The sequence below is a fragment of the Petaurus breviceps genome, unplaced genomic scaffold, assembly GCF_028583685.1.
Source record: "Petaurus breviceps papuanus isolate PSGF00001 unplaced genomic scaffold, PetGlider_PUasm1.0 64, whole genome shotgun sequence".
In the NCBI taxonomy this organism is placed as follows: domain Eukaryota; kingdom Metazoa; phylum Chordata; class Mammalia; order Diprotodontia; family Petauridae; genus Petaurus; species Petaurus breviceps.
Window position 1 is genome coordinate 3081292 of NW_027186428.1, and position 26848 is coordinate 3108139.

The following is a 26848-nucleotide window of genomic DNA, read 5'->3' on the forward strand; positions in this document are numbered from 1 at the left end:
AGTTGCTAGACTTGCAGTAATTAATTTGTAATTAGTAATTAACTAATTTGCCATAGCTAGATTCTTCCCCTAAACCTCTAAAGACAAAGAATCTATATAACCAGCATAAGGCCGTGGAAAGAGCACTAGGCCAATATAGTTCTTCTGACGCTCAGCAGCTCCCCCTACAGATTACAAACGGCTCTGGCTGTTTCCAGGTTCCCTTTCTCTCATCTGTCTGCCTCACCCTATTCCCTGGCACACAAAGACTGGTCTGATTCTGGGAAAGTCTTCAAAGCAGGGCATGCTTATTTTTGATTCTGCTTTAATGCAACCCAACCCCAGATTATCCTCAATCCATTCCTATGAGGCTAGGTGGGGTGATTTTGCTTTAATCCAATCCTAACCTAAATTATCCTCAATTCACTACTAGGAATCTAGGTGATGTAAGACATTTCTCACTCACCAATCCTTTGACCCTCTTCTCTTCCAACACAGACACATTTCTGTTAGTACTGAGTATATTAAATCATAAATTTTTTGCAAGGCAAAATATAGAAATATTTTTTCTATATAGAATATTCTATATTCAAAATATAGAAATAACATTTCTGTTAGTACTGAGTATATTAAATCATAAATTTTTTGCAAGGCAAAATATAGAAAACTATATTTGCACTTTGGAAGATGAGGGGGACACTCATATGCCCCAGAGGATAGCTAGTCGAAATTTAAAGTTCTTTGTAGGCTCAAGGGTAATAAATGCATATCTCTAACAAGCATTTTTTTAAAAAAACGTTTTTTATAAGTGTCATTTCTGGAGGTATACTAGAAAATACTAAATTCTGAACTGATAAGTTTTGACTTTCACAGAATATTTTACTAAAGTCGGGGACTTCTACAACTGTAGATGTTTCCTTTTAGTTTAGTCATCTATAAAATGGCAAAATTAACTAACTACATCTCAAAAATGTTAGTGTGAGGTAAAATACTTTGTAAGCTTGAAAGTATATAAATGTGAATTGAGTCAACAAGCATTTATTAAGCACAAATTATTATTATAACTACCATTTATATAGCTCTTTGAGTTATGCAAAGCACTATACAAATATTATTTCATTTTATTCTCACAACAACCATAGGATGTAGGTGTTATTATTATACCCATTTTACAGCTGAGGAAACTAAAGCAAGTAGAAGTTAAGTGACTCTTCCAGGATCACATAGCAATTCTGAGGTTGCACTTGTGCTACACACTATTACTGAATGGTTGCTTCTCAAAACTAAAAATTAAATATTCTCCTAGTTTGGAAGTAGACCAGCTCTCTGTTAACAAAATCCTGCTCAAGATCATGATGGAAGGACCAGAGTTCACTCAGACACTTACTAGATATGTGACCCTGGGCAAGTCATTTAACCCCAATTGCCTCTCCCCCCACAAAAAGATCATTCCTGATGAATCTCTTTTGATAGTATGAGACCCAAAATATTCAGCATAGAAGTGGGATCTTCAAGTAATAAGACAAGAATTTCAGGTTCATAAGCTGGACTGATACTTCTTAACCAAAATGACTTAATTTGAAAGTTATAGAGCTAATTGGGTCCATAAGCACTTGGAGATAGCCAACAATAATAAATTAATAATAATATTATTAATTATAATAATATTATATATAACATATTATATATAATATAATAGATATAATAATGAATAAATAGATTACCCTTTTGAGAAAGGCAAGGACATAGCAAAATGCTGACTTCATGAAAATTTTGATACCTTAAACCTCTACAATGCATTTATTAATTTTCAACATTTTGCCTGTAGTTTCCCCCAAAAACCAGATAGCTAGGTGACCCAGTGGATAGAGTACAGGGCCTGAAGTCAGGAGGACTCATCTTCCTGAGTTCAAATCTGACCTCAGACCCTTACTAGCCATGTGACCCTGAGCAAATCATTTAACCCTGTTTGCCTCAATTCCTCATCTGTAAAATGAGCTGAAGAAAGAAATGGTAAATCAGTATCTTTGCCAAGAAAACCCCAAATGAGGTTATGGAGAAATGGGATGCAACTGAATATCGAGGGGCAGCTAAGTGGTACAGTGTTTAGAGTGTTGGCCCTCAAGTCAGGAAGACTCACCAAAAAAACTATCCAAATGAGCCAATATGAACTCTTAATTCACTTAAGGTATTTTTTCCTCCTAAAACCAGGGGAGTAAATGAGATTTATACCCAATTCTCCTTACTTATTTGTGTTAATGTTCTGTACATGCAAGATTAGGATTCAGAGCTTAAAGAAGAACAGGGGAATAACTTTGTTCCCATCCCTCCAACCTCCACAAGTAAACGTCTCTCTTCCATCAGAATTGTTCTAAGGATCAAATATGATAACACATTAACACAAAGGAGCTCTGTGAGTTTTAAAATGTTATTATTATTACAGATGAGCCTATGATTCGAGGTGACTATAATGAACCCAGGTGAAAAGTTTCCTTCAATGAACACAGGCAAAACTTTTAGCAATTCCTTTCCATGCTTACAATCTGTCATGTTCACAGTTTGAAGACCTATACTTAAACACTGTGGTTGTGAGTCTTAATAAAGTCATAGAGCATGGAGGAGTATGGCTGCTTAGATTGGTTATATGGCCAGACAAGTTTCATTTATGACGCTTGCCTTGGCCTTACTTATACAATATGTAGCACGGTTACCATAGTTACTGAATAGTAACTTCTTTGACATTTCAAAAAAAATCCACAATTTTGCCTATGTTGGTCCTATCTCCACAGATGAAGATCTCAATCTCTCCATGCCTGAGACTTTTTTTTTCCCCTAACCTTCTGTAGCCAAAACAGTTCACTTAGTGATCAACTTTCCGGTGAGGAACTTCTTCAAAAAGCCTTCTCCCTAACTGACTGGCTATCCTATGAACCACAGTGGCTGTCCCAAACATTGTTGTCCTTCCGCAAGCCTTCTGTGGCCCTCCTATCTCCACCCTTTACCTCATTACTTCACTGAAAAAGACAGAGGCCGTTTGCCAAGAACTCCCTCTTCTCCTCTCTTCATTTCATGTGACTCAGGTGTGTTCCTCCACTATTTCCTCCTTCAGCCTCATCCCCACACCAAGAGGCAGCCCTTCTTTTTACCAACCCCTCTAAAAGTACCCATGATGACATCCCAGCATGTCTGCTACAACAGCTTATCCCCTCAGTAATTTCGATTTTCCCCAACCTAGCTCTCACCCTGGTACAGACCATTATTGTCTCATACCTGGATTGGTACAATAGTCAAGTGGTTGGTCTCCCTGCCACATGTCTCTCCACTCTAGTCCACCCATCAAAAAAACTATTCAACTGATACTGTTACCACCACCCTTTAATAAGGGGCTCCCTATTACTTTCATGATCAAATATAAAAATGCTGTCTTGTAAAACCCTACATAACTTGGTCTTTTCTTACCTTTCCAGTCTTCTTAATGTTTTATTTACCTACATACACTCTGATCCAGTGATACTGCCCTCCTTCCTTTTTCTTGAACACAATGATCCATCTTGTGATTCCATGCATTCTTAGTAGTTGTCTCCCATACCTAGAATTCTCTCCCTCCTCATCATCCCAACCTGGTTTTCCTGACTTCCTTCAAGTCTCAGCTAAAATCTAACCTACAAGAAGACTTGCCCATTCCCCCTGTGAGTATCTATCCTTTCCCTCTGTGATTATATCCAATTTATTATACACACACACACACACACAGGAAATCTTTGTTTTGTACATAGCTGTTTATATGTTGTTCTTCTCCATTAGATTGTGAGCTCCTTGAAAAAAGGTATGGGGGCGGAAGAAAATTTGAAACTTAAGAGAATGTGGAACTGAACCTTGTAAACTAAAAGTAAACAAATAAATTAATTTTTTTAAAAAAGGTATTGTTTTTGCCTGCCTTTTTATCCCCAGCATTTAGCACAGCATCTGGAACACTGCAACACTTAATAAATCTGACTTGCTCACAAATATCTGTCTCTCCCAATCTACTAGATGTTTCTATATTATCTACAAGATAATCATGTCTTGTCATCTATCCATCCTCACTCAATCTGACCATCTCTGATTGCAAACTCCTTGAGGAATCCATCTACAACCAGTACCTACCTCCACTTCCTCCTCTATCACTCTTTATGCAGTCAGGCTTTATACACTGGCAAGTGCTCTCTCCAAAGTGCTGAATATTTTTCTCTAGTTTTCACACTATTGCTTCTTTTCTGATTCTCCTCCTACTTGTCTAACTATTCTTTCTCACACTCCTTTGCTGGGATCATCTTCCAAGGTACTCCAGCTAATCACAGATGTTCCCCACAGCTCCATTCTGGCCCTTTTCTTTATCTCTATACTATTTTGCCTGATCTTTGATTTCATTATTTCCCATGAATTCAATTATCATCTCTTTGCAGACAATTTTCAGACCTATATAGCCAGCCCTAACATCCCTCCTGACTTCCAGTTTCCTATCAACAACTGCCTATTGGAGGGGCGGCCAGGTAGCACAGCAAGTAAGAGCACCGGCTCCAGCATGGGGATGACCTGGATCAAATCCAGGCTCAGATACTCAGCACCACACCCAGAAATAACTGGCCGTGTAACCTTGAGCAAGTTACTTAACCCCGATTGCTTTAAAAAAAAAAAAAAACTGCCTATTGGACAGGTGAAATGGGATGTCCTATAGTTATCTCAAACTCAACATGTTCAAAATTAAACTAATTATCTTTCAGTTCCAAACCCCACCCCCTCTTTTCTGACTATCCCTATTTCTGTCAAAGGTACCACCATCCTCCCCCATCCTCAGGCCCCCAACCTCAGGATCATCTTCATCTCCTCACCTGAATTAATCCCACAAAATCCAATCTGTTTCCAACTCTTATGTCTCTGGTTTTACATCATAATTTTATTTATATATATATATGAATGTATTAATTATACACATACATATGTGTATATATTATATATAATATACATTATATACGTGTGTATCTATTAATTATACACATATCTCATTCTCACAAAGCTGCCACTCCAGTGCCAGCCTTTATTGCCTCTAACCCAGACTACTGCAACAAAGGGGAAGAGAATAAGCACTTACTCTGTGCTAGGCACTATGCTACAGACTTTAAAAATGTTATTTTACTTGATCTTTTAAAATAACCCTGCAAAGAGGGTGTTATTATTAACCCCAATTTACAGGCGTGGAAACTGAAGCAGAGACTGAGTGACTTGCTCAGTGTCACACAGTACTGGTGGCTAGATTTCAACTCAGATCTTCCTGGCACTAGGCCCAATGCCTTAACCTCTCTGAGCCACCTAACTGCCTCTAATAGCTCATTGATCTCTTTGATTCAAGTCTTTCCCAATCAAATCCAACTTCTCCATTAAGTACAGAGCTGTCGTCACCTCAATGCTCAATAAACCACAGTGACTCTCTCTTCATGACCCCCAATGGACCATGGAGTGCTCTGGCTTTCGGCTCTTCGCAGGCCGGCCCCTTCTGCCTGTCCATTCTCCTTACGCGCTCCTCATCGTCACCATCTAGCGACACGGGCTTGGTGCCCCTCTCACGGGTCCTTTCACCCCCCCCGGGGGGCCTTTTCTCTGGTGTCTCCCATGCCTGGTACACTCTTTCCTCTTCTAGTTCAGTTCTGATCCCACCTTCAGGGCCTTTTCTCATCCACTCCAACTGTCAATGTCTTCCCTCTGAGATTACTTTCTATTTATATTTTAGATATGTATTAGTATGTACACAGTTATCTCCCCCATAAGAATGTCAGCTCCCTGAAAGCAGAGGCTAGCTTGTACTAAAAGTCCTTAATAAATGTACCCTGACTGACCATTTGCTTATTGATAGACCCTCACCAGACTGCCACTTATTCACTATGTGACTTCAACCACATCACTTCACCTTTCTCATCTTCAGTGTCACTTATAAAATTAAGAGCTTGGATTAAGTGACCCCTAAGGTTACAGGATGATATTCCAACTCTTTGCTGGTTGCTGATAACAACCATCAACAGAATAGGGCCATACTGTTCTAGTGATAGAAGGAATTGTAGATGTGCTCTGGTCCATCCCTTCATTCAATAGATGAGGAACAAAAATCCAGGGAGATTAACTTGCCCATGGTCATACAGGTACTAAATAGCAGGCTAGGATTTGACCTAAAATTCCCTATTCCACACTCAATCAACCCACTTTCCCCTGCACCCCCCACTGCCTCCAAGTCTAGAATCCTATGAAACAAAATTTATGTAACATTTATACATTTTGAGTTATAATTGTCTGAAGGATTTTAGCAAATGTAAAAGAATACTTCCTAAAGCACAGGTCTCCTAAATAATCTTTGGTAACTTCCTCCTGCTCCAAAGACAAAATAAAAGCTTCCCCAACCTGTCACCTAAGGCCTCCACAATAAGGTTTCAAGTTACCTTTCTAGCTCTATTTAATATTTTCCTCCCTTCATGCAGTCTATATTACAGTCAACAGGACTATTATTTAAATGAAACACACTAGCTCCTTCCTCCATGCATTCTCACAGGTTATCTTTCACACACCCCTGAAATGAACCTTCCTCATCTCCACCTCTCAGAATCCTTCTCTCCCTTCAAGGTTTGGCTCAGGTGCCACCTTCTCTTTCCATGATACTTCCATGTCATTAGTACCTCTCCTCAAATTACCACATACTTATTTCTCTATTTACAAAGTACATATGCCAACACAAGGTGAAGAAATCTAAAGGAAAGCTCCCCAAGCATGTTGGGTGGATCCCTAGTAGATTTACTAGAGGATACTGCCAGGATGTACACAGGATAAAGAGGTGTGGGTAAGGTTCTAATCTACACAGCAGGAGGGAGAAATACTCATTGCAATGATTTTACAGATCTCATGAACTCTACTCTAGTTGCCTTTGTATCCTGAGAGGCCTTGCACATGGGTAACAAGGTGTTCCAATAAATATTGGTTGAATAGTTGAACTTTTTTTTTTCTGACTTGTGATTTCACTGGTAGAGGGAATAAATACTCTGGTGAGGAAACTCCTTCTATGAGTCCAAAGTGCCACCTTCTTTAAAACCTACAGTCTTACAAAGCTGCCTAGAGCAGGGTCAACAATCTGAAGCTGGCTCCTGTTCTGATACAGCCCATGAGTCAAGAAGAGTTTTTACATCATTAAATAGTTAGGGGGAGGGGAGAATTTTTTAAAAGAATAATATTTCATGACATGAAAATTATATGAAGCTCACAAAGAATTCATAGACAAGATGCAAATGATGGGCATCTTCATACTGTCTGAATTCTTTGGGACTAACCACAGATATGAGATTGTACATGGGACTCTCATCTCTACATACTGCTGTTCGTCATCACACTACAAACTGTAGTGATACAGTTATAACTTTTGCCATACATACTACTGCATAACATTTGTTTTTATTACCAGTGCACACCTATGATGTCAAAACAGGAAAAATGGACTATGAATGTTGCCCTGCATGGTGGAACGTGGATTATGCTGTTATTGAATTATATGGCAAAGTATTGTGTTTATTATGTAATGACACTATAGCCATGCTAAAAGAATACAATATATGTTGATATTACCAGATTAAGCACTCATCATGATGTTACCAACTTACAGAAATGCAGTCATCAGAAAAATTAGAAAATTTAAAATGGAATATCATGGCAAAATTTCTGGACAAAGACAAAAAATGAAAATGGGGCCACAAAGTTTCTGAGTAGAATATGTTAGCCATGCAAGAAAAGTTTATTGAGCTGGTGAAAAGACATCTGTGTGAAGACATTTTCAAAGATGAAATATGCAAAATCTCATTACAGATCAGCATTAATAGATGAACACTCACAATCAATTTTAATAACAGGGAATATTAATTCTGAACCTCGATTATCCTACATTCCCCCCAAAAATAATTTCTCATTAGCAAACCTGCATTACAAAAACTTTTACTCAATTATATTTTTAATTTCATCAATAAAATATATGGCAATTTGTTTGTCTCTTATCATATAAGTACCTACATAATATACTTGATTTTGCCTTTGGGGTCACAAAGTCTAAATATTTACACTATCTGGCCCTTTACAGAAGTTTGCCAATCTCTGGCCTAGAGCACTATGAGGTTAAGTGACTTGTCCAAGGTCACACAGATGCAAGACTTTCCATTCTCTAGCCATGCTGCTGCTCAGGAGAACAACAACTGATATGCTACTTTAAGGTTTGAAAAATACTTTACATCTGTTATCTCACTGATCCTCATTAAATGGTTGAATTATAATAAAGGGTACACTCAAATACTGTAACACTATACAAAACTTTTCAAATTTGGAGGTTATACAACTTTTCTATAATGTCTCACACCTCAAAACTGCATGTTCTGGTGGGAACTCATTCAAATTTAACCTTTCCACTATGATGATATTTTCTTTTAATTATGAGCAGGAAGATTTCAGAAAAACCTTACAAGACTTACATGAACTGACATAGAAACAAGTGAGCAGAAACAGGAGAACATCATATACAGTAACAGCAACGTGGTGTGATGACAACTCTGATATACTTAGCTCTACTCAGCAATACAATGATCTAAGACAACTCCAAAAGGCTCATGATGGAAAATACTATCCGTATCCAGAGAAGGAACTATGGAGTCTGAATGCAGATGTAAGCATACTATTTTTTGGTAGTTTTTTTCTTTTTCATGATTTTTTCCCTTTTGTTATGATTCTTCTTTCACAACATGACAAATGTGGAAATATGTTTAATATGACTGTATATATATCCTCTATCAGATTGCTTGCCATTTTGGGGACGGAGGAGAGGGAGCAAGAAAGGGAGAAAAAAATTGAAACTCAAAAATCTTATAAAAACTATCTTCACACATAGTTGAAAAAAAATAAAATACTATTAAGTGGGGGAAAAAATGATACTTTCTTTTAAAAAACCTCGTAGGCCTCAGGGTCTCAATATAAAAGTTTAAGTCACTGCTAGGCAGGAGAAAAATATCACATGCACTTTATACCATGAAAAATAAAAAGACAAACAAAAATAATTTTTTAAATGTTCCATAGTTTCACTAAACTCCTTTCTACCCTTTTTCTTTGGGTTTTTTTTTGGAGGGGCAAAGTCAGGGCAATTGGGTTAAGTGACTTGCCCAAGGGCACACGGCTAGTAAGTGTTAAAGTGTCTGAGGCCAGATTTGAACTCAGGTCCTCCTGACTCCAGGGCCAGTGCTCTATTCACTGCACCACCTAGTCTACCCTTTTTCTAATCTGCTTTACAATTCCTAGTGTTTTTTCCTACCTGTGATGTTTATATCTGGGGGGAAAAAAATTTCTGAAATCAAAAGATTTTTTTTCTTCTGAACTTTATAATTACATGACATAGTGGAAAAATCACTAACCCAGGTCCTAATCCTAGTTCAATATTCTCTAATAAATGACCCAGATTCTAATCCTTTCTATACCACTATCTGAAACTTCTCAGTTTCTTCTGACAAAATAAGGGGGGAATCAGACCAGATGATCCCTAAAGATCCATTCAACTCAATATTCCATGACTTTGTAAATTATGGCACTTTAGTTAACAGAAAATAGCCATCTCATTAATAAGAAAACGTCTAGGGGTGGCCAGGTAGCACAGCGAGTAAGAGCACCGGCTCCAGTGTCAGGATGACCTGGGGATCAAATCTGGGCTCAGATACTTAGCACCACACCCAGAAATAACTGGCCGTATAACCTTGAGTAAGTTACTTAACCCGATTGCTTTAAAAAAATAAAAAGTCTATACTCTTTCCTACAAAACCTCCTTCATCATTTGAGACAATCTTGGCCACATATGGTATTATATCCAACATCTACTAACAGAACTGCTTTAAATTAGTCTTCCCTGCTATATGTCCATTTCATGTGAAAAGTAGGCAAAAATCTGTATTCCAATTCTATGGAGTAGGTCAGTTCCATAAATATATACAAGCATATAAAGATATAGACATACTTATATGCACACACACATACATTTGTATATACACATTCACACATAGCTTTTTTTCCAAATATTCAAACAGTACAAACATCAGTACTTTTTTTTATGAATAACAACTTCAATATGGTATTTCCTCATCTTGTCTGACCATAGCTAAGATATGTTTATGCCTACAAAAAAAAAGTTATTAATCTGTCTGTGGGTCCATAAAGTTTATTCTTACCATTTTCCCTAAAACAAAGCATAAGGAACTAGTAGGGTTACACTCAAATTAAAATAAATAACTCTAAAAATTCAGTATAAGAAAAACATATATATATTCTACACAACCATTCCTACCTTTTTGCCATTTATTCTTCCTAAATTCTTCTTTTTCTGTTTAAGTCCAGTTCTTGAAAACCAAGATTTTTCTTTTGTTTTGCTTATGAGCCTTTTTGTTACCATTTCTCAAAATATTTTCATGTGAAGTGCATTAAGCTAAAGGGAAAAGTAATAGTGTCTGTAGTCTAAAATAAAAATCTGTTCACTACAAAAAGAAAAATACTTAAATAGATGTCTCTCAGGCCAACTGGCATCTGAATTTAAGCACTAAGGACATGAGACATGATAAGATGTTCTAGTGAAACAAGCCAGACTACAGTTGTGACAGCAGAGTGATATGCTGGATAAAGTTTCACCTAATTAGGTAAGTTCCATGGAAGAGAAAGTCTGACATTAACATTGTTCGGTATGTTGCAATAACTATGTGCAACTGGGATTAGGAATGACAATCTAAAACCAAAAAATATAAAACATATTATTCCATTTCCATATGAAACTCTTCTAAAAATGTTACTAATGCTTAGTAAAAGAATCCTAGAAAATTTTCCATTTTAAAAAGACATTTTAAGTGTAACAGTAATTGAGCTACTTAAAATACTTTTAAGGTTTGCAAAGCACTTAATTACCCCATCTAAGAATTATGACAGCCCTGTGTGGCAGGGACTATAAAGTATTATAAATTCCCTTTTACAAATGAAAAAATGGGTTTAGAGTTTAAATGTCTTGCCCATGGTTAGGTCATATTAATAGTGTATTGGTGGTAGAGCCAAGGTGGATAAGTAAAAGCAGGAACTTGTCTGAGCTCCCATTCCAACCACCTCCAATACCTGTAAAATATGACTCTAAACAAATTTTAAGAGCTATAGAACCCACAAAGTGACAGAAACAAATCTCCCACTGAAGGCAGCCTGGCATGCTGACAGCAGGGGTCTATCAAACAGGACAACTGCAGGCCAAGAGCAGTCCCGCGTGAGCCATGTGGTCCCATACCCAGGGCACCCTGATCAGCAGCACAGACTTCAGGAGAGTGAATCACCAGCAGCTATGGTGGTTTCCAGACTTCTCAACCCATAAACACCAAGGACAAAGTAAAAAGTCAGTGGGGAACTCTGTTGGAATTGCATGATGGAAGAATACATCCACCCTCTGCCCCCAGGGTGGAGAGTTGAGGAGGCCCAGTGGCTGCAGCTGCTGCCATGTGGCTGCCTCCAGAGCTCCTGGCCTGCAGATCACAGGGGGACCAAGTAACCATTCAGAGGGTAATCACTCTTGCTTTGACCTGCTTGGATCTGGGTCCCTCTCTTGGGCAGTGGTCCTGGGGTGAGAAACGCGAGTACGCCAGAGCTTGTGGTGGATGTAGAGAGGGCACTCCCCTCATCGCTCTGGCAACTGTGAAAACCCCAGCAATTTGGGACACAGCTCTCTCACTCTGGAAGCAGAGTTCTACTGTGGCAAGGAGCTCAAAAGTCAAGTAATTGGCTGGAAAGATGAGCAAGCAGAGGAAGCACAATCAGACCATAGAATCCTTTTTTGGGGACAAAAAGGATCAAAACATGGAACCAGAAGAAGTCAAGAAAGGCAAAACTCCTGCATCAAAAGCTTCCAAGAAAAATATTAACTGGTCCCATGGAGGAACTCAAGGAGGATTCTGAAAATCAAGTAAGAGAAGTGGAGGAAAAATTGGGAAGAGAAATTAGAATGATACAAGAAAATCATGAAAAGTGAGTCAAGAGCCTACTAAAGGAGATCCAAAAAAATACTGAAGAAAATAACACCTTAAAAAACAGACTAATTCAAATGGCAAAAGAGGCCCAAAAAGCCAATGAGGAGAAGAATGCCTTAAAAAGTCAAATTTGCCAGATGGAAAAGGAATTTCAAAAACTCACTGAAGAGAATAATTCCTTCAAAATTAGATTGGAGCAAATGGAAGCTAATGACTTTATGAGAAATCAAGATACGATTAAACACGGGGTGGCTAGGTGGCACAGTGAATAGAGCACTGGCCCTGGAGTCAGGAGAACCTGAGTTCAAATCTGGCCTCAGACACTTAACATAAAAGCTAGCCAAGTGACCTTGGGCAAGTCACTTAACCCCAGTTGCCCCTCCCCCACAAAAAAAGATACTATTAAGCAGATCTAAACAAATGAAAGAATAGAAGGCAATGTAAAACACCTCACTGGAAAAGCCATTGACCTGGAAAATAGATCCAGGAGAGATAATTTAAAAATTATTGGACTACCTGAAAGCCATGATCAAAAAAAGAGCCTAGAAATCATCCTTCAAGAAATTCTCAAGGTAGTGTATCGGTTGCAGAATTCAAACCTCAATCTTTTCTCACTCCAGCCTCTCCACTATACCATAATGGCCTCTTAGAAAATGAAGTTACCAACTCTCAAAATTACAAATCTAAATGTCTTTCAATCTATCCTCATCTTATGTGCACTGTTCACCTACAGGCATATATTTCTATCAAGGCTATGTATCTGGGTTGCAGGTTGCTGACAGTTGGTTCTGGGGATAGTCGCTAGTGCTTTATAAAAACAGAGTCCACAACAATAAACACACACTGATGTGAAGCTGCTTAAGCATAACAAGAAATGTTTAACTTCTGAGTAGGTCAGAATAAACACATGTAAATTCATGAAATTTTACAACAAAATATAGTTACACACAAAGTCTTCATTTGATTGTTTGAAAAAAATCATTAGATATAATCTTCTCAGCCTCATTTCTCAAATGTATAGAGAACTGAGACAAATTTTAAAAAATAAGAGCCATTCTCCAATTTATAAATTATCAAAAGATATGATCATTTTCAGATGAGATAATCAAAGCCATATGAAAAAATACTCTAATTCACTATTGATTGGAAAAATAGAAATTAAAACAATTCTGAGGTACTACCTCATACCCTATTAGATTGGCTAATAGGGCAGACAAATGTTGGAGGGGATGTGGGAAAAACGAGTCATTGTTGCATTATTTGTACAGTTACAAACTAATTCAACCATTATGGAGAGCAATTTGGAAGTATGCCCAAAGGGCTATAAAACATGCATACCCTTTGACCTAGCAATGCCACTACTAGGTCTATATCCCAACAGAGATCAAAAAAAAAAAAAAAAAAAGGAAAAGGATCTCTATGTACAAAAATATTTATAGCAGCTCTTTTCTAGGGGCAAAGAATTAGAAATTGAGATGCTCATCTATTGGGGAATAGCTGAACAAGTTGAGGTATGTGATTATCATGGAATACTACCATACTATAAGAAATAATGAGCAGGTGGAGTTCAGAAAAACCTGGAAATACTTGCATGGACTGATGCAAAGTGAAATGTACTGTGTACAAAGTGACATGTACAAAGTAACAGCAATATTGGGAAACGATCAGCTGTGAATGACTTAGCTATTCTCAGCAATACAATGATCCAAGACCACTCTAAAGGACTTACGATGAAAAATGCTATCCATCCCCAGAGAAAGAACTGATGGTGTCTGAATACAGATTGAAGCATACTTTTTCTAAACTTTATTTTTCTTGAAGTTTTGGGGGTTTTTTTGGTCTATGTTCTCTTTCACAACATGACTATAATGGATATGTTTTACATGACTACACATGTAAAACCTATATCAAATTGCTTGCCTTAAGTGGAGAAAATTTGGAACTCAATGTTTTAGAAACAAATGCTAAAAATTATTTTTACGTGTAGCTGGGAAAAATAAAATGCTAAATAAAAATTAATTTTAAAAAAAAAGAAATAATCTTCTCCAAACACTGTGAGAAAGGAACATAAAGTCAGACCACACTGAATTCATCCAGGGTTTTTCCATTAGAGAGAGAGAACGCAGACCTTTTAAAAAAAAACACCTTACTGGTTTTCATCATTAGCATAACAAATAGTAGATACTTACATATAACCACAGCCTAATCCCTGTCAGCCTTGTCAATTTTCTGCAAAGAAACTTCCTACAAAGGACAAGAAAAAAATGAAACATTCCTGTTTTCTTGCCCTACTATTCTGTTCTAGAGAAGGAAATGGCAAACCACTCCAGTATCCTTTGCCAAGAAAAACCCAAATAGGGTCACAAAGAGTTGTACATCACTGAAAATGACTGAACAAGAAATTTACCCCTTTATAAACCTGGCCTAAATGCTACCCTCAGAGTGAAAACCCATGGCTAATCAGTAAGATTTACACTGAAAGTCAGGAAAAATTAGTCTGGCTCTACCTTGACTAACAAAGTCTGTTGTAATGTGAAAAGAACATAGGACTTGTAGTCAGAGTAAATGGGTTTCAAATCCCAGGTGTGCAATTTACTACTGTAATCTTTACTTACTCTCTCCCTAGATTTTAGTTTATCTATCTGTAAAATTAAAGAGAACTAGATACTAAGGTTGCTTCTAGCTCTAATATTCTACAAGACTACGAAACATAGACCTGTTTATATATTCCTAACATTTAACTATCAGATGTCTCTCAAGGATTTGTTCTGAAGTCTCTTCTTTTTCTTCTTTATTGTCTCAGTGATCTCATCAGTTCCCAAGGATTCAATTATCATCTCTTATGAAGATGATTTCCATAGTTTATATATATAGTTCTAATCTCTCTCATGAGCTATTGTTCTGAATTACCGCCATTTTGGACATTTCAAACTGGATGTCCCACAGGTATCCCAAACTCAACAAGTCCAAAACAGAACTAAATGATTATCTCCTCCCCTCACCCTCCCTTTCTTCCCAAATTTCCTATTTCTAAAGGCTCCTTCTAGTCAACCAGATTCAAAACCTTCCCCAAAACAAAATTGACATGCTCAATTCTTCTCTCTCACTCACCCCACATAGCCAATCAGTTGCTAAATTTTATAATTTCTTTTCCTACATCTCTCACACATGCTCCCTTCTCTCCACTCACATAATCCCTTTGGGTTTACCTAGACCAGGGGTGGAGAACCTGCAAAGTATCTGTTCTGTGAAGTTTGGATTCAGTTAATGGGCTACACTTGAGGACCTAAAGGGCCACATATGGCCTTGAAGCCACAGGTTCCCCACGCTGGACCTAGACTATCTAAGAGTCTTCTAACCTGAACTCCTTGCCTCAAGTCTCTCTCTACCTACTCAGATTTATCCTCCACTGAGCTACCAAAAGTGATTTTTCCCAAGTGCATTCCCACTCTACCTTCAATCTATTTATCTTGCATGAAATGTTCTGTGTATTTGTTGTTTGCCCCTGTTAGAATGTAAGCTCCTTGGGGTCAGGAACTATTTGTTTTGTTTTATCCCCAGAGTTTGAAACAGTGCTATCACAAAGACAGAACTTTAGTTTAGACAGAACTTTCAGTTAGAACTTTAGCTTGTTGACTGATTTTCATTCAGCATAAGAGTGATTATTATCATTTCATTCCTTCAAACCACAGCCCAAACCAGGAAAAATAATGTAATTTCAGTTCTAGTACCTGGCTACTACTTTTTACTGCCATTTTGGTCTAATCTGACAGGAATCCCAACAACAGAATCATATAATAGCAGCAGAAAGAAAAAGTATTTCAAAGTTTGCAAATTTCTTTACATACCTTATTTCATTTGAATGTTCGTGGCACCTCTATAAGGCAGATACTACTAGTGTCATCTCCATTTTACTGATGAGAAAACTGATGTTCAGATAAATTAAGCAACTGACAACATTCACACAGAGTAAATTTCAAGACACAGAATTTGAATCCTGGTCTTCCTGATTTCAAATCTAACATTCTTAGATACTATGCTATACTACAGAAAATGTTAGACCCACAGAGAATTCTTAAAGATTAGCGAGGGGGCGGCTAGGTGGCACAGTGAATAGAGCACCAGCCCTGGAGTCAGGAGGACCGGAGTTCAAATACAGCCTCAGACACTTAATACTTACTAGCTATGTGACCTTGGGTAAGTCACTTAACCCCAACTGCCTTACCTTGCCCCCTCCAAAATGCAAAAAAGAAATTTTTTTTAAAAGATTCTCTAGCAAGTATTTTATATATGAGGAAACAAGCCCAGAGAAGGAAAATGTCATTCTCTAGTTTACAAAATAGCTATAGACTGTGCAGAGTTAGATCCAAACTCATGTTACCTGACTGACTTCTGTCCCTGCTGATCCTAGGATCTTTCTACTATCAGATGTCCCAACACAGATCATACATCTCAGGAAAAGAAAAACGTTTTTGTTTGTTATGACTCTACTAAATAAAAAGCATTATTTTGACTAAATTACTAGATATTCAGAATCAGAGAATCCCAAAGTTAGAAGGGATTTCTGAAGCCATCTAGACGAAATCATACAATACTCAACCAATTATCATTTAAGTCTTTTCTTTTGAAGACCTCCAAATGAGAGGGAATGCACTCTTTCCAAAGGCAGTCCATTCCACTTTGGGATAGCTCCATTAGGAAGTTTTTTTCCTTCTTTCAAGTCTAAATTTGTCTCTTTGCAACTTTCACCCATGAAAGTACATTGCAAGGTTTAAATTATCATATAAACATGAATTATTAATGAGTTTCTGCACATATCAAAATGCATTCAATATAAATTAGTTTCTGCAAAGACAAATAATCTAAACAATCAACCCACGATCTCAACAATTCAGATTAAAACTCAATCAGGTCTTCTTATCCTATGACATTTCTTGTTCATATACTACCATAAACCCTCACAAAAGACCTCCCTAATATACTTAGGAGAGGTTTGTAGGTTTGGAGATTTTAAAACCTTCCAGAGGCACTACTGCAGCATTCAGGCTGTCAACTTCTGATCCTACATTCTCATTACATGACTGGCCCTCTACCTTTTCCAATCATACACTATTATATCATTTTTCACAGGTAGATGTTATTGTTGCAGCCTACTTATACCCACCATATGGCTCTCTACTGTCCTTTGAGTCACCCAAAATTCTGGTACTTCAGAGACTGCAGTGTTTGATGAATCATAGACACAATACTATGTACTACCATAATGTATGAATCATAACATGGTATAACATCAGTAAATTACTGGCACTAAAAATATAGTTTTCTTTTTCAGGAAGCAGCTTGAGATCACTAAAAGAGCTGCACATATTCCCAAAACCAATCCAGCTTTTTCTCTTGTAACTAATTCAAACAGAGGTCCAGCTCATCACTGAATTGCAAAGCCTACCCAAAATATATACATATACACATAGATACACATACACACACACACAGAGATTATACACATACACATACAGACTCAAGCAAGAAGCTGCCCATTACTATGTATCACAAGTTAGACAAAAGGCATTTTGTATTTGATTTTTCTTATGGGAACTGTTAGGCAAATTTCAGTGGACCTCACTTAGGAAACTGCAAAAGTCATATCTTTAATGAAATCAGTATTAAATCATCTACAAATAGTAAAGTTTGGAAAACTGTACTATCTACAGAGAGTTTTTCCATTTGGGGCTCAAGATTATAAAAACATATTTAGACTAGAAGATACTCTGGCCATCTAGTTCAACTATCTCATTTTACAAATTAGGAATCTGAGGCCAAGAGATTAAGTAACTTGCCATGGGTCACAAAGGTAAAGTGGCAGAGCCAGAATTCAAACTTAGGTCTCCTGATTCCTAGATTCATCTCTCTTTCTACTACACCAGGCTTCAGCAAACATCTTTGGCAAAGTAAATATGACCTTGTTTTATATCAACAATCACAGAATCATTAAACAAATTTCTGGGTGTGTGTATATCAAGTAATCTTGTATAATCCTAACACAGTGGATGGCATTAATCATGAAAGAAGTGCAAATTAAAACAACTTTATAACAAAACTGGCCAAGTAGATGTGGACAGAATCGGGGAAAATAGGCATATTGGTTTATCTCTAGTGAAGCTGTGAAATGATCTAACAACTAGTCTGGAAAGCAATATAGAATTCTGCAATAAAAATGGTAAATTTTTCAAACCCTCTGAGACCCAGTGATCCTACTTTTACCCTCAATGAGACTGACAGAAAGAAAAGACCTTTCTGTACAAAAAAAATCTATAAGGGCAGCTGGCAGCTAGGTGGCGCAGTGAGTAGAGCACCAGCCCTGGAGTCCGGAGGACCTGAGTCCGGATGTGACCTCAGACACTTAACACAAAAAATAGCCATGTGACCTTGGGCAAGTAGCTTAATCCCAATTGCCCTCCAAAAAGCAAAAAAAAAAATCTCTAGAGCAGCACTATTTATATTACCAAAACAAATTCTGTGTCCAACAAATGGGGTAATGGCTGAAAAAATTGTGGTACATGATAATACAATACCATGTGGAATAGAGAGATATATCAAGTAAATGTAGAGTAAAGAAAATAGAACCAAAAGAATAATGCACAGCTAGTGAATGATGACATTTAACAGCAGCAAATTCAAATACAGTGGACTATACTGACAGAAGCCCGTTTTAAAAAAAAAAACTTAAAGTACACAGTTTTCATTCCATTTAAGTTAAAATGTACAAGTATAGGAATTGTCAATCATAGCACTATACTATTTTGTTTAACTATTTGGGAGAAATATAATGGTGATTTGGGGCAGCTAGGTGGCACAGTGAATAAAGTACCAAGTTGGAGTCAGTAAGACTTCCCGAGTTCAAATTTGACCTCAATTCTGAGCAAGTCACCTAACCCTCATTTGTCTTAGTTCCTAGTTCCTATAAAATGATGTAGAAGGACATGGCAAATCACTCTAGTATCTTTACTAAAAAAACCATAAATGGGGTCATAGAGAGTCAACACAACTGAAATGACTGAAAAAAAAGCAATATGTGGTGATTTGTGGTTTTGGTTTATATACTTACATAAAATTTATAAAGCAAATAAACATATATATGGGAGATATGCTGCAGGAGGACCTTTAAGATGGCATTTTGTTCTACTGAGTCAAATATTTTTGCAATCAAACAACCTATACAATGGGTTCTATTTTATACAACTTTCAATCATGTAATTCTGAAGAAGTGAACTGCTTTGAAAATCAGTGCAAAAACCACCCACTGCATTCTCACATTTTAATCACAGTTGATCATACATAAAGATTTTATAAAAATGAGAAAATAAGATTACATCAGTAGTTGTTAATCATAGATGTTTCAATCATCTTTTTTTAAATAACACTTTGTCCACTCTTACAGATATCTTGAAAATAAATTCAGTACTTTCAAAACTATCGCCTCCAAAACAAATTATGCAAATAATTTCTAGAAATGCTGACATATCCACTCTTTATCTTATTTTCAAGGTTTATTATTTATTTTACAAGGTTTTTTTTTTAATTCTGAGTTTCAAATTCTCTCCCTCCCTAAGCAATACACCAATTATACATGTGAAATCATGCAAAATGTAACTGACAGATCTTTTACATTTTTTAAATCTACTTGCTGTCCTCCTGAACTCATCCATGAATGCCTTTAGAATTATTTGTCTTAGTTTGGTCTCATACCAAGCTTTCAAGCGATGATTTTTTTTAAAATGCTACTGCTCTTTATTGTTTTATGAGGCAAGTTTTGCAAATAAGATTATATTTTGAATTTAGTTATCAAGTCTCTCCTTATGAAAAGAAAACCTGGTGTCTACCAGCTAAAACTAATCTGGAGTTCTTTAGGCATCTTTATTGTGGAGACTACCTTATCAGTTAAATGTCTGTAGACAGCCATGTTAATCTGTATCAAGATTTTTTCATTATTCATTTGCATTTTTGGTACCAATAGATCTATAATAATTGCATGCAGTATACATTTTTCTCTTATTAAATTTTCTTCTAATTTTGTGTGGTTTTGACCTTAGAAACCAATTCCACTTAGAAATCAATGGTCTAACTGCTGGGCTACCAACAAAGGATTCTTAGTCATTTCTTAGAATTTCCTAGTCATTCTTGTCTTTTAAGATATGGTCAGTTTAATTTTTTTAAATATAATTTCACATTATTTCTCTTCTTTTGCATTAGACATTGGCATAAAATATAATTGTCTTCAAGGCTTTTTTTTATTTATGATTATCATGATTACTGCAAGACAAATGGCAGAAAAAGTGGCATGAAATGATTTTTGTTGCCTTTACATACGTACACAACAAAACCAACTCCACTTGCTTTGTTTGTTTGCCTCCCTAACAAACATCTGTGAGAACTATCCTTCTATTTATTTACATATTCCTTTTCTCTTCTAGTTTCTTTGACATGGTACAGATTCAGCTCATTGGTTGTGGGACCAAGAGCTCACATTTACAGTAGAGCCTCAGAACGATATGCTCAGAATGCTTTGCGTCCTTTTTGACCACTGTTATGAACAATGGAGAAACAGAAACATATGACCAAGGACCACTTTTAATCCTTTCTTTCTTTTTCATATGTTGCAAAGGCCAAAGAATTCACCCTACAAGATCTTAAGATCCATTTACATACCTTCAAGAACCCAGGGCCACCTCCATACCCTAATGAAGTTACAGAGTGAATCTTCTGTGGAGGAAAAAATGTATAATATTTCCTAAACTCTACCACAAGATACATGTCTTAATATGGTGGGTAATAAAATTCAGGTTTTTTCAATGTAGGAGAATTATACTACTACTCAGCCTTTCCTGAAAGGCTGGCAGCCCTGAACACTCCCATGTTTTATATAGCATGTTTTGAATATATTTATGCTCCTATTAATGAGAAGCACAAAAAATTCTACATGCAGGAAGAATTAAAATAAAACATTAGCTACCATGTATACAATGAAGGAATTAAACAAGGTATTTAGCTCCTTTCCAAATACAACAATAACATGATCTTCAAATAGCACAGCAGATTAAAATGAGCGATTCAATGTAATAATGGAAAATAAGAGCTAAGCAGCACATCATTATTTTGTACCAAAATCAAATGAGGTCAATTACACTTTATTTTTTAACACAAATGATGCCTGTGAAAGATGTACATTCTATGATTCTAAGACTTGGATAGTCACCAGCTTGGTTTACTAAGGAATAGAAAAGGAAACCTGTATAATACTATAAAAGAATTTGAATTTTTTAAAAAGTATATATAATTTATATATGTATTATAAATATACATTTTAAAAATGTGCATGTTAATTTTAAAAATGTGTTTTACCTTCAATTTAAATAAAGGCTACACACCTGAAAAGTTTTCAAATATATTAATATGAAAGGTTATTTACATTCTGCTGTTTCCTTGAACAGAATTAATAATAGCTCTAAAACACTGAAAGCTTGGGAAATATATATTTGCTTTGGCTTTAGTCTTCTACTTTTAATAAAGTGAAGCAATTAACTAAAACCAATAAAAATTATTTTAGACAAACAAAATATGTGACAAAAGGAAGAAGTCAAATACAAATTTTAAGTTAAAATCACCTGACTAACCATTAAAAAAAAAAAGTCATCATATACACCAGCACTTTTTATACTATCAAAGAGATGGGGGAAAAAAGTAGACACTCATCCACTGGGGAATGATGGCTAAATAAACTGGTACACGAATGCAATAGAACATTACTGTGTTGTAACAAATTATGTGGGATAAACACAAAGAAGTATGGAAAGATCTACATGAACTGATGCAGAGTTATATAAATAGAATTGAGAAAACAATATAAATGACTACAACAATATAAACAGAAAGAACCACCACACACAAAACGCCCAAAAGTGAATATAACAAAATTATATTTTATTATATATATTATATATATTTTATATATTTTATTATATATATTATAGCTCAAGCATGACTTAAATGAAGAGAAATGAAAGAACACCCACATTTTTATGGAGGTGTGGGAGGTCCACATGTATTATATACTGCATATGTCTTCAGAGTTTTCCAATGTATCAATCAGTTGTGCTGAAAAACACTATTTGTTATAATGGGATAGTTCTCTGGGAGAAAGAGGGTTATTGAGGATAACTATGGTGATGTAAAAAACAGAAAACACGAATAAAATTTTATTTTAAACAAAGTTATCTAGCTAGAAAATACAACTCTAACATTACTTTTTTTTTTTTTTGCTTTTTTGGAGGGCAACTGGGGTTAAGTGACTTGCCCAAGGTCACACAGCTAGTGTTAAGTGTCTGAGGCCAGATTTGAACTCAGGTCCTCCTAACTTCAGGGCCAGTGCTCTACTCCCTGCACCACCTAGCCACCCCGACATTACTTTTTAATAACACTGCAGATTAAGGTGATTGTCTCAATGTAATACTGGAAAATAAAGGCCAAGCCGCATATAATTTTGCACCAAAATCAAATAGAACCAACTGCACCTTGGAGCACAATTTATGCCTATTACTTACATTTACACACTGCCTTAAAAAAATTAAAATCCAACACTAGACTCAGGTCAAAGATGGACCCATTAAATTTCCTACTTCCACCCCAAATCTTGAGGGAAGCTTTTCCATACCTAGAAGAACTTTAAAGACAGAATAAAGAAAGAGAAATAATCTAGTCCAAAAAAACCTATTTTCCAGTGTTATAAATGAGAAAAGTTGAGCTTCAGAGGAAAGAAGAGATCTGTCCAATAGGACACAACTATTTAAGTGACAGATTAGGCCCCAGGTCTAACTGTTCACTTTTTCTCTTCACTAACAATAAATTCAAACATTTATCAATATTAATTTTAAAATCTTTTGTGTATCACCCTTCAGATATTATGAATTGCAAAAACAAATATTTATGACAAATGTTATCTGTATTATTTGGCTTTTAACAAAGCTCTTTAACCATAGTTTTGGGGTTTGTTTGTTTTTTTAACACAGGATGTTTTTATTTGTTTCATGAAATTCTTAATTCACTTTCTTTAAAAAAATAAAATAAAAACTGTCATTCAGAGTTTCTGAGAGCAGATTAAACGGCCAGAGATCAAGAGCAAACAACAGAGTACACAAGCTGCAAAATGACTGAGAACCACTGGCTAATGTAGAGTAAAGCCACATGGAATCTACTATAGAACAAAATCAGTTAGTCACTGATAAAAGCATATCTTCAAGTCTTTAAAGAATAATTCCTCTGGCTCACAAAAATAAAATTAATCTACTGATCTGATTAGTCAAATTTAAACAAAATATTATTCAACATTTTAACATTAACTATACAACGCAGATTTGCCAAGATTTCTAATAACATAATTGTGTTACTCTACATTGCAGAATGGCAAAGCTAGTAAGACTCAATAAAAAGGTCCTATATTCAGGCCAGCTGGTGGGTCTGACTCCCCACACTAAGCTCTAATACCAAAACTGAGGCAGCCAGTAATGCCACACAGGTATCCAATTCTTTCCAAGTTTCATATGGGGACCTCAGTATTTCATTAAGCTACCAGCAAGTCTCTCAAAGGGCTTACTAATTACTAATTAGTTTGGCTACTAGGTATCCCTCACAAATAATGACATTTAAAGCTTTTTTTTTCGAGCTCAAATTAAAAAAAAAAAACCCAAACCTATAAACAGGCTCCAGTTAGTTTGAAAAAAATGATAAAAATATTTCTAAGAAAGCAAAATATACAGAATGACATTCTTCACATAGGTTGGATTCATTCTATATTGTAGATCCAGTTCAAATGTTTAATAAATGTTAAATAACACTTAAATAGGCAATCATAGCCACTGGTAAATTATCTTTGCAAAAACTAAACAACTTTAAAAAATGTCAAGTAACATACTAAATTGGCAACATTTCTAGTGAAGCTAGCTATTCATAAGACCAACACTCAAACTGCCTTTCAGATAAGAATTAAGTGATTTCTTATTATTTTAAATGAACTTTGAGAAATGCTTTCTCTTTTGTTATAAGATGAAATATCCAAGTAATTTTATGTGTTATAATGAATACACTTGATTGAAAATATTAGGAAAAATTAGGAAAATTTCCCCAAACCTAACAGGATTAATAAAACGTTTCAAAATGAGAACTGTGGAAGCAATATAATGAGTACTACATTTTTATCAATGTTTAATTAACAGCCTCACAAAACTTTCTAATTTTAAATATGACCCAAAATCCTTTGACCACGAAATTTTTTCAGCACTTTTGAACTAACCATGGGAATAACATTACAAACCCACCTATTCAAGAGAAAAAAAAAATTCCATTGTTTTTTATTTGTGAAAACTGAACACTCTATTAAGCAATATTACCTTTGAAAGTACTAAAATCGGGGCAGCCAGGTAGCACAGCGAGTAAGAGCACCAGCTCCAGTGTGAGGATGACCTGGAGATCGAATCCCTGGCTCAGACACTTAACACCCACCCAGAAACACCTGGCCGTGTAACCTTGAGCAAGTTACTTAACCGCAACTGCTTAGGGGCGGCCAGTAAGAGCACCTGCTCCAGTGTCGGGATGACCTGGATCAAATCCCTGGCTCAGATACTCAGCACCACACTCAGAAACAACTGGCCGCATAACCTTGAGCAAGTTACTTAACCCCGATTGCTTAAAAAAAAAAAAAAGAAAGTACTAAAATCAAAATAATAGCTAATATTTAAAGTTTGCAAAGAGCTTTATGTATAGTCTCACAACAACTCTACAAGGTAGGTGTTATTATTATCCCCATTTACAGATTAGGAAACAGACTGAGATAGTAAAAGTAACTTGCTAGAGTTACAATGTGTCTGAGGTAGTGTTCCTGATTCCAAGTTCATCATCCTGTGCACTACCTTGTGATGTTAAACTGCCACATAAGTCAGTAACAGAGTATTACTAATTAAACTTAGGATAATATTTATTTAAATTACCGCTAAGAGCTCATGACCTTTCTCTTCTTAACAGACTACCTGGTTTTTGCATTATTATTGACTGTGCTACAAATTCAATTCATACTAAACAGAAACTGCCTTTACCTTTTACCATGTGAGCCTCACAACAATCCATTTCAGTCACTTTTGTAGAATACAATTACTTTCAATTAAGCCTTTTCTTCCCATATAACTGAACTCAACGGTTTTAGAGCTAGAAATCAACTTGGAAGATCATCTAGTATAAACTCTCATTTTACATATGAAGGAACTGAGGTTCAACACATTTCAAATCAAGGGATACTTCCCTCTACTACCTCTACCATCTAAAATATAAATCTTCTGAGATTACCACCACTACACTCCCTCCTTTTTTAAAAGTAATTCCTCCATTCCAAAAAAGTAGTGCTAAGATTAAAAACTAATAAAAAAATATAAAGAGCATCTATAAAACATTTTTTAAAAACACAGTAGGGAGCAGGATAATGTTGGTACTACCACATTAAATGTTATGTATATGTGTGTATACATACATATATGTGTGTCTGTGTGTGTGTGGAAGCTATTAAAGATTCACTACTTCATACACAATTCCCATTTTCTGGATACCTTTGCATATGGAATGCTGATGTCTGTTGGTGATTTCCTAGTTTATAATGGAAAAAATTACAAATTAATTTTTAAAATGTAGAAAGAACACTGGGTTTACAGCCAAAAGATCTGAGTTACCACTCAGTTTAATTGGGTAACCTTGTGCAAATTACTGTCCCTCTCAACGGGCTCAGTTTCTTCACATGCAGAAAAAAGGACTGAACTTAAGTGATCTCTAGGGTCCTTTCTAGTTTTGACATAACGTTCAATCCTGGGTTAATCTCACAAATAAAGTCAAGGGGAGGAAAATTATTTGTAAGCAACAAATGGTGTTTACATTTAAGATCTCTTTTCTTCTGAAGTGTCCAGTTTGAAGCTCAATTGCCTCAGATTCCAAGGGAGGACATGAAAGTGCTGTAGTTTCAGCTCTCTTCTGGCATCTTACCACAGGTTTGGGGTCCAGAGAGACTGGAAAGCTTAAGCCTTGGACTTTCCACAGTACACAGAATGGAAAAAGAAATAAAGAGGAAGAAAAGGATCAGAAACAGTTGGTCCAGAATAACAGTTGTGAGTACTGATTATTTCTTTCCTGTTATACCATCCCAGATAGTAGGCAAAGAGTAGGCTGCTCCTTTAATTTAACCTTTTGGTGAGGAAAAAGAGTCTACGCTTATAAGATACTTTACTGCTACCTCAAATACTATTCTATAGCAAAAGAGAGGTGAGACAAGATAGGAAGAAATTCAGAGAAAACAGTTCTTCCGCAAATGTTGAAGGAATAGAAAGGGAAAAAAATACACAGAAGAAAACTAATTAAGTAAAAACGATATTCTTTTTACATTAGATAATAACAAAAATTCTGACTGGTTTCTGACATTTTGTTTTATTTCCTTAAAAACCAAAATTCACAGACTTCATTCATATCATAATGAATATTCCTTTCATTGTACAATCCACATTACAGTTTAAGATGATTTTTTTCCAATCATATTTGCATGGGATAAATTACAATTTTTCTGAAGCTATGTCTAACTTTTTTTTTTAACATGGAGAGACTATGCAATTATAAATAAAATGTATTGTCTCCCAGGGGTTCATAACCTTGAGTCTATGAACCTCCTTGTCTTTTTAAAAAAATTTTGATAACTATATGTCAAG

The 26848-nt window shown here is 35.9% G+C and overlaps 1 protein-coding gene and 1 non-coding gene across 7 annotated transcripts in view; both read right to left on the bottom strand.

The window, feature by feature from the left end:
• The window catches only part of PPP1R13B (protein phosphatase 1 regulatory subunit 13B), a 133738-nt gene that overhangs the window by 100319 nt on the left and 6571 nt on the right, over positions 1–26848 (bottom strand). The window lies entirely within an intron of this gene.
• On the bottom strand, positions 20910–21045 carry LOC138173804 (small nucleolar RNA U109). Its single transcript, XR_011171538.1, has one exon. It is a non-coding gene; the product is annotated as a small nucleolar RNA U109 (small nucleolar RNA).